The sequence below is a fragment of the Musa acuminata genome, chromosome BXJ1-8 (genome assembly GCF_036884655.1).
Source record: "Musa acuminata AAA Group cultivar baxijiao chromosome BXJ1-8, Cavendish_Baxijiao_AAA, whole genome shotgun sequence".
Classification (NCBI taxonomy): Eukaryota; Viridiplantae; Streptophyta; class Magnoliopsida; order Zingiberales; family Musaceae; genus Musa; species Musa acuminata.
In genome coordinates, this window is record NC_088334.1 from 1,215,081 (window position 1) to 1,224,545 (window position 9,465).

The 9,465-nt window shown below is 39.5% G+C and overlaps 4 non-coding genes across 4 annotated transcripts; all 4 read right to left on the reverse strand.

Annotated features, from left to right (window-relative positions):
* Window positions 1-1,227: 1,227 nt before the first annotated feature.
* TRNAA-AGC (transfer RNA alanine (anticodon AGC)) lies at window positions 1,228-1,300 on the reverse strand. Its single transcript has one exon. It is a non-coding gene; the product is annotated as a tRNA-Ala (tRNA).
* A 322-nt stretch (window positions 1,301-1,622) lies between these two features.
* TRNAA-AGC (transfer RNA alanine (anticodon AGC)) lies at window positions 1,623-1,695 on the reverse strand. The gene has a single exon. It is a non-coding gene; the product is annotated as a tRNA-Ala (tRNA).
* A 321-nt stretch (window positions 1,696-2,016) lies between these two features.
* Window positions 2,017-2,089, reverse strand: TRNAA-AGC (transfer RNA alanine (anticodon AGC)). The gene has a single exon. It is a non-coding gene; the product is annotated as a tRNA-Ala (tRNA).
* A 5,715-nt stretch (window positions 2,090-7,804) lies between these two features.
* TRNAA-AGC (transfer RNA alanine (anticodon AGC)) lies at window positions 7,805-7,877 on the reverse strand. Its single transcript has one exon. It is a non-coding gene; the product is annotated as a tRNA-Ala (tRNA).
* Between the last annotated feature and the right edge of the window lie 1,588 nt (window positions 7,878-9,465).

Consider the following 9,465-nt stretch of genomic DNA (forward strand, 5'->3'; position numbering starts at 1 on the left):
CCAATTAGTTTAGTTGATAAGTTCCAAAATTAATCAGATTAGATTATAAATTCTTACTATTTGATAAATTTTATAGACCATTATTAAACCATAATCTTGTAGTATTAAGATAAAATATCGTTTATGGTTAGGGTTAACTTTATTAGCCTATTATCGAATAATATTTTAACTGTTATTCCTAAAAAATCTGGATGATCTCTTGCATTAAAATAAAAACATGGAGATATGAGGTATCGAGCCCGAAGATTAACTTTATTAGCCTATATGAAGATTTGGGGTGTTGATCCCCATACCTCTCGCATGCTACGCGAGGATAGACCCTAAAAAACGTGGACAATCTCTTGTAAGAAGACATGGAGAGGGTATCGATCTTCGTTCCTCTCGCATGCTAAGAGAGCACTCTACCATCTGAGTTACATCCTCTACCTTTTATAATTAATGGTTAACTTTATTAGCCTATTACCAAACAATATTTTAATCGATATTCCTAAAAACTCGAATGATCTCTTGCATAAAAAAAAGAGATGGAGATGCGAGGTATAGATGCCTGTACCTCTCGCATGCTACGCAAGCGCTTTACCATTTGAGCTACATCTTCTATCCTTTATGGATAAGGATTAGCTTATTTATTACCTCGATCCTCATATCTAAGTGATACCATCTGAGTTGCATCCCCTACCATTTATGGTTAAGTATTAACTTTATTAACCTATTTATTAGGCTCTACCATTTGAACTGCATCCCCTACCCTTTGTGGATAAGGATTAGCTTTATTAGCCTATTTATTACCTCGAACAAACAATATTTTAATCGATAGATCCTAAAAAACTCTGACGATCTTTTACATGAAAAAAAAAAAATGGAGATGTGGGGTATCGATCCTCGTACCTCTCGCATGCTAAGCGAGCGCTCTACAATTTGAGCGACATCCCCTACCCTTTATGGATAAGGATTAGCTATTAACCTATTTATTACCTCGAACAAACAACAATTTAAAAAACTCTGACAATCTCTTGCATGAAAAAAAAAGATGGAGATGCAGGGTATCGATCCCTGTACCTCTCGCATGCTAAGCGAGTGCTCTACCATTTGAGCTAAGCGAGCGCTCTAAAATTAGAGTGACATCCCCTACCCTTTATGGATAAGGATTAGCTATTAACCTATTTATTACCTCGAACAAACAATAATTTAAAAAACTCTGACAATCTCTTGCATGAAAAAAAAAGATGGAGATGCAGGGTATCGATCCCTGTACCTCTCGCATGCTAAGCGAGCGCTCTACCATTTGAGCTACATCCCCTACGTTGTATAATTTGAGCGACATCCCCTACCCTTTATGGATAAGGATTAGTTATTAACCTATTTATTACCTCGAACAAACAACAATTTAAAAAACTCTGACAATCTCTTGCATGAAAAAAAAAGATGGAGATGCAGGGTATCGATCCTTGTACCTCTCGCATGCTAAGCGAATGCTCTACCATTTGAGCTAAGCGAGCGCTCTAAAATTAGAGTGACATCCCCTACCCTTTATGGATAAGGATTAGCTATTAACCTATTTATTACCTCGAACAAACAATAATTTAAAAAACTCTGACAATCTCTTGCATGAAAAAAAAAGATGGAGATGCAGGGTATCGATCCCTGTACCTCTCGCATGCTAAGCGAGCGCTCTACCATTTGAGCTACATCCCCTACGTTGTATAATTTGAGCGACATCCCCTACCCTTTATGGATAAGGATTAGTTATTAACCTATTTATTACCTCGAACAAACAACAATTTAAAAAACTCTGACAATCTCTTGCATGAAAAAAAAAGATGGAGATGCAGGGTATCGATCCTTGTACCTCTCGCATGCTAAGCGAGTGCTCTACCATTTGAGCTAAGCGAGCGCTCTAAAATTAGATTGACATCCCCTACCCTTTATGGATAAGGATTAGCTATTAACCTATTTATTACCTCGAACAAACAATAATTTAAAAAACTCTGACAATCTCTTGCATGAAAAAAAAGATGGAGATGCAGGGTATCGATCCCTGTACCTCTCGCATGCTAAGCGAGCGCTCTACCATTTGAGCTACATCCCCTACCATCTATAGATAAGGATTAGCTTTATTAGCCTATTTATTACCTCGATCCTCATATCTAAGTGATACCATCTGAACTACATCCCCTACCATTTATGGTTAAGTATTAACTTTATTAGCCTATTTATTACCTCTACGATCTCTTGCATGAAAAAAAAAGATGGAGATGCGGGGTATCGATCCCTGTACCTCTCGCATGCTAAGCGAGCGCTCTACCATTTGAGCTACATCCCCTACCATTTATGTATAAGGATTAGCTTTATTAGCCTATTTATTACCTCGATCCCCATATCTAAGTGATACCATCTGAACTACATCCCCTACCATTTATGGTTAAGTATTAACTTTATTAGCCTATTTATTACCTCTACGATCTCTTGCATGAAAAAAAAAGATGGAGATGCGGGGTATCGATCCCTGTACCTCTCGCATGCTAAGCGAGCGCTCTCTTGCATGAAAAAAAAAGATGGAGATGCGGGGTATCGATCCCTGTACCTCTCGCATGCTAAGCGAGCGCTCTACCATTTGAGCTACATCCCCTACCATTTATGTATAAGGATTAGCTTTATTAGCCTATTTATTACCTCGATCCCCATATCTAAGTGATACCATCTGAACTACATCCCCTACCATTTATGGTTAAGTATTAACTTTATTAGCCTATTTATTACCTCTACGATCTCTTGCATGAAAAAAAAAAGATGGAGATGCGGGGTATCGATCCCTGTACCTCTCGCATGCTAAGCGAGCGCTCTCTTGCATGAAAAAAAAAGATGTAGATGCGGGGTATCGATCCCTATACCTCTCGCATGCTAAGCGAGCGAGATGCGGGGTATCGATCCCTATACCTCTCGCATGCTAAGCGAGCGCTCTACCATTTGAGCTACATCCCCTACCATTTATGTATAAGGATTAGCTTTATTAGTCTATTTATTACCTCGATCCTTATATCTAAGTGATACCATCTGAACTACATCCCCTACCATTTATGGTTAAGTATTAACTTTATTAGCCTATTTATTACATCTAATGATCTCTTGCATGAAAAAAAGAGATGGAGATGCGGGGTATCGATCCATGTACCTCTCGCATGCTAAGCAAGCGCTCTACCATTTGAGCTACATCCCTTACCCTTTATGGAATGAAAAAAAAAGATGTAGATGCGGGGTATCGATCCCTATACCTCTCGCATGCTAAGCGAGCGAGATGCGGGGTATCGATCCCTATACCTTTCGCATGCTAAGCGAGCGCTCTACCATTTGAGCTACATCCCCTACCATTTATGTATAAGGATTAGCTTTATTAGTCTATTTATTACCTCGATCCTTATATCTAAGTGATACCATCTGAACTACATCCCCTACCATTTATGGTTAAGTATTAACTTTATTAGCCTATTTATTACATCTAACGATCTCTTGCATGAAAAAAAGAGATGGAGATGCGGGGTATCGATCCATGTACCTCTCGCATGCTAAGCAAGCGCTCTACCATTTGAGCTACATCCCCTACCCTCGCATGCTAAGCGAGCGCTCTCTTGCATGAAAAAAAAAGATGGAGATGCGGGGTATCGATCCCTGTACCTCTCGCATGCTAAGCGAGCGCTCTACCATTTGAGCTACATCCCCTACCATTTATGTATAAGGATTAGCTTTATTAGCCTATTTATTACCTCGATCCCCATATCTAAGTGATACCATCTGAACTACATCCCCTACCATTTATGGTTAAGTATTAACTTTATTAGCCTATTTATTACCTCTACGATCTCTTGCATGAAAAAAAAAAGATGGAGATGCGGGGTATCGATCCCTGTACCTCTCGCATGCTAAGCGAGCGCTCTCTTGCATGAAAAAAAAAGATGGAGATGCGGGGTATCGATCCCTGTACCTCTCGCATGCTAAGCGAGCGCTCTACCATTTGAGCTACATCCCCTACCTTCTATAGATAAGGATTAGCTTTATTAGCCTATTTATTACCTCGATCCTCATATCTAAGTGATACCATCTGAACTACATCCCCTACCATTTATGGTTAAGTATTAACTTTATTAGCCTATTTATTACCTCTACGATCTCTTGCATGAAAAAAAAAGATGGAGATGCGGGGTATCGATCCCTGTACCTCTCGCATGCTAAGCGAGCGCTCTACCATTTGAGCTACATCCCCTACCATTTATGTATAAGGATTAGCTTTATTAGCCTATTTATTACCTCGATCCCCATATCTAAGTGATACCATCTGAACTACATCCCCTACCATTTATGGTTAAGTATTAACTTTATTAGCCTATTTATTACCTCTACGATCTCTTGCATGAAAAAAAAAGATGGAGATGCGGGGTATCGATCCCTGTACCTCTCGCATGCTAAGCGAGCGCTCTCTTGCATGAAAAAAAAAGATGGAGATGCGGGGTATCGATCCCTGTACCTCTCGCATGCTAAGCGAGCGCTCTACCATTTGAGCTACATCCCCTACCATTTATGTATAAGGATTAGCTTTATTAGCCTATTTATTACCTCGATCCCCATATCTAAGTGATACCATCTGAACTACATCCCCTACCATTTATGGTTAAGTATTAACTTTATTAGCCTATTTATTACCTCTACGATCTCTTGCATGAAAAAAAAAAGATGGAGATGCGGGGTATCGATCCCTGTACCTCTCGCATGCTAAGCGAGCGCTCTCTTGCATGAAAAAAAAAGATGTAGATGCGGGGTATCGATCCCTATACCTCTCGCATGCTAAGCGAGCGAGATGCGGGGTATCGATCCCTATACCTCTCGCATGCTAAGCGAGCGCTCTACCATTTGAGCTACATCCCCTACCATTTATGTATAAGGATTAGCTTTATTAGTCTATTTATTACCTCGATCCTTATATCTAAGTGATACCATCTGAACTACATCCCCTACCATTTATGGTTAAGTATTAACTTTATTAGCCTATTTATTACATCTAACGATCTCTTGCATGAAAAAAAGAGATGGAGATGCGGGGTATCGATCCATGTACCTCTCGCATGCTAAGCAAGCGCTCTACCATTTGAGCTACATCCCTTACCCTTTATGGAATGAAAAAAAAAGATGTAGATGCGGGGTATCGATCCCTATACCTCTCGCATGCTAAGCGAGCGAGATGCGGGGTATCGATCCCTATACCTTTCGCATGCTAAGCGAGCGCTCTACCATTTGAGCTACATCCCCTACCATTTATGTATAAGGATTAGCTTTATTAGTCTATTTATTACCTCGATCCTTATATCTAAGTGATACCATCTGAACTACATCCCCTACCATTTATGGTTAAGTATTAACTTTATTAGCCTATTTATTACATCTAACGATCTCTTGCATGAAAAAAAGAGATGGAGATGCGGGGTATCGATCCATGTACCTCTCGCATGCTAAGCAAGCGCTCTACCATTTGAGCTACATCCCCTACCCTCGCATGCTAAGCGAGCGCTCTCTTGCATGAAAAAAAAAGATGGAGATGCGGGGTATCGATCCCTGTACCTCTCGCATGCTAAGCGAGCGCTCTACCATTTGAGCTACATCCCCTACCATTTATGTATAAGGATTAGCTTTATTAGCCTATTTATTACCTCGATCCCCATATCTAAGTGATACCATCTGAACTACATCCCCTACCATTTATGGTTAAGTATTAACTTTATTAGCCTATTTATTACCTCTACGATCTCTTGCATGAAAAAAAAAAGATGGAGATGCGGGGTATCGATCCCTGTACCTCTCGCATGCTAAGCGAGCGCTCTCTTGCATGAAAAAAAAAGATGGAGATGCGGGGTATCGATCCCTGTACCTCTCGCATGCTAAGCGAGCGCTCTACCATTTGAGCTACATCCCCTACCATTTATGTATAAGGATTAGCTTTATTAGCCTATTTATTACCTCGATCCCCATATCTAAGTGATACCATCTGAACTACATCCCCTACCATTTATGGTTAAGTATTAACTTTATTAGCCTATTTATTACCTCTACGATCTCTTGCATGAAAAAAAAAAGATGGAGATGCGGGGTATCGATCCCTGTACCTCTCGCATGCTAAGCGAGCGCTCTCTTGCATGAAAAAAAAAGATGTAGATGCGGGGTATCGATCCCTATACCTCTCGCATGCTAAGCGAGCGAGATGCGGGGTATCGATCCCTATACCTCTCGCATGCTAAGCGAGCGCTCTACCATTTGAGCTACATCCCCTACCATTTATGTATAAGGATTAGCTTTATTAGTCTATTTATTACCTCGATCCTTATATCTAAGTGATACCATCTGAACTACATCCCCTACCATTTATGGTTAAGTATTAACTTTATTAGCCTATTTATTACATCTAACGATCTCTTGCATGAAAAAAAGAGATGGAGATGCGGGGTATCGATCCATGTACCTCTCGCATGCTAAGCAAGCGCTCTACCATTTGAGCTACATCCCTTACCCTTTATGGAATGAAAAAAAAAGATGTAGATGCGGGGTATCGATCCCTATACCTCTCGCATGCTAAGCGAGCGAGATGCGGGGTATCGATCCCTATACCTTTCGCATGCTAAGCGAGCGCTCTACCATTTGAGCTACATCCCCTACCATTTATGTATAAGGATTAGCTTTATTAGTCTATTTATTACCTCGATCCTTATATCTAAGTGATACCATCTGAACTACATCCCCTACCATTTATGGTTAAGTATTAACTTTATTAGCCTATTTATTACATCTAACGATCTCTTGCATGAAAAAAAGAGATGGAGATGCGGGGTATCGATCCATGTACCTCTCGCATGCTAAGCAAGCGCTCTACCATTTGAGCTACATCCCCTACCCTTTATGGATAAGAATTAGCTTTATTAGCCTATTTATTACCTCGATCCTTATATCTAAGTGATACCATCTGAAATACATCCCCTATCATTTATGGAGTATTAACTTTATTAGCCTATTTATTACATCTAACGATCTCTTGCATGAAAAAAAAAGATGGAGATGCGAGGTATTGATCCCTGTACCTCTCGCATGCTAAGCGAGCACTCTACCATTTGAGCTACATCCCCTATCATTTTTGGTTAAGTATTAACTTTATTAGTCTATTTATTACCTCTCGCATGTTAAACGCTCAACGATCTGTTGCATGAAAAAAAAAAGATGGAGATGTAGGGTATCGATCCCTATACCTCTCGCATGCTAAGTGAGCGCTCTACCATTTGAGCTACATCCCCTACCATTTATGAATAAGGATTAGCTTTATTCCCCTACCCTTTATGGATAAGGATTAATTTTATTAGCCCCTACCCTTTATGGATAAGGATTAGCTTTATTAGCCTATTTATTACCTCGAACAAACAACATTTTAACTGATAGATCCTAAAAAACTCTGACGATCTCTTGCATGAAAAAAAAAGATGGAGATGTGAAGTATCGATCCCCGTACCTCTAGCATGCTAAGCGAGCGCTCTACCATTTGAGCTACATCCATTACTTTTTATATATAAGGATTAGCTTTATTAGTCTATTTATTACATCGAACAAATAATATTTTAACTGATAGATCCTAAATAACTCTGACGATCTCTTGCATGAAAAAAAAAAGATGGAGATGCAGGGTATCAATCCCCGTACCTCTCGCATGCTAAGCAAGCGTTCTACCATTTGAGCTACATCTAAAAAACTCTGACGATCTCTTGCATGAAAAAAAAGATGGAGATGCAGGGTATCGATCCCCGTACCTCTCGCATGCTAAGCGAGCGCTCTACCATTTGAGCTACATCCCCTACCCTTTATGGATAAGGATTAGCTTTATTAGCCTATTTATTACCTCGAACAAATAACATTTTAAAAAACTCTGACAATCTCTTGCATGAAAAAAAAAAGATGGAGATGCAGAGTATCGATCCTCATATCCAAGTGATACCATTTGAGCTACATCCCCTACCATTTATGGTTAAGTATTAACTTTATTAGCCTATTTATTACCTCTTGCATGCTAAACGAGCGCTCTACCGATGGAGATATGAGGTATCGATCCTCATACCTCTTGCATGCTAAGCAAGCGCTCTACTATTTGAGCTACATCCCCTACCTTATAGTAAAAAATTAACTTTATTAGCCTATTACCAAACAATATTTTAACCGATATTCCTAAAAAACTCGGATGATCTCTTGCATAAAAATAAGACAGTTTTACTATCTGAGCTACATCCCGTACCCTTTATGGTTAAGGATTAACTTTATTAGCCTATTACCTCTAACAAACAACATCCCCGGGAGTATTGATCCCCATACCTCTCGTATTGTAAGCGATCCTCGTACCTCTCGCATACTAATTAAACGCTCTACCATCTAAGTTACATTCACTCCCCTTCGTGGTTAAGGATTTAACTTTATTAGTCTAGTACCTCTAACAAACAACAAAAAAACCTGATTTAAGCTATATCCCTGTACTTCTCATGCTAAGCGAGCACTATACCATTTAAGCTATATCCCTGACCCCTTATAATTAATTTTATTAGCCTATTATCTCTAACAAATAATATTTTAACTGATAGAAAAGTTACGTATTGGACAAACCCTAAAAAACCCGGACGATCTCTTGCATAAAAGAAGATAAGAGAGAGAGAGAGAGAGAGAGAGAGAGAGAGAGAGAGGACGACCTCGTAGCACCCCATGGCAGGGAGTTGTAGTTTGAGGACCTTCTGCTGCTGAGAACAGGGAGGAAGTGGTAGCGGCATGTCTAGTTGGTGCGGAACAGCGGAGATCGGGCGAGCGACTACGATCACCGGGAGAAGAATCGGACCGTAGACTTGGATGATTGGGGACGGGAGGGAGTGACATATAAATAGACATGGGAAAGGTGAGAGATTTCTGATCTGTCTTCGAAGAGAGACTTGGAATTTAGGATATCGGATCCTTCACCGGGACCCGATTCTCAATGATCCGGATGATTCTTAAATCTAAATCAGAATCCGAAACTCGTACAATCCGGATGATTCTTAATCTAAAATCCGAATCCGATAATTGCGGATCTAAGACGCAAAGATATAATACCGTATAATTATCACCTATAGTTCAGTTATTAGGTTCAACGTTGATATTGTACGTTGATCGTACATGACGACAATCTTATGGAAATAATTTATTGCTCTAGTTTGCGCAATAGGTGCATTGTATTCTTCCCAAAATTCATCAAATGATAAAAAGAGCTTATTTCAAGAACCAAAATAATGATTTTGATGAATCTCACGATCATGAGAACTCAGAAATGTTCACATGCAAAATCTATCTAATAATTACTCACCATACTTGCATATTTATACTAAGAATATCAAATCCATTTTAGTTATGCTACGGTCAATACAAACA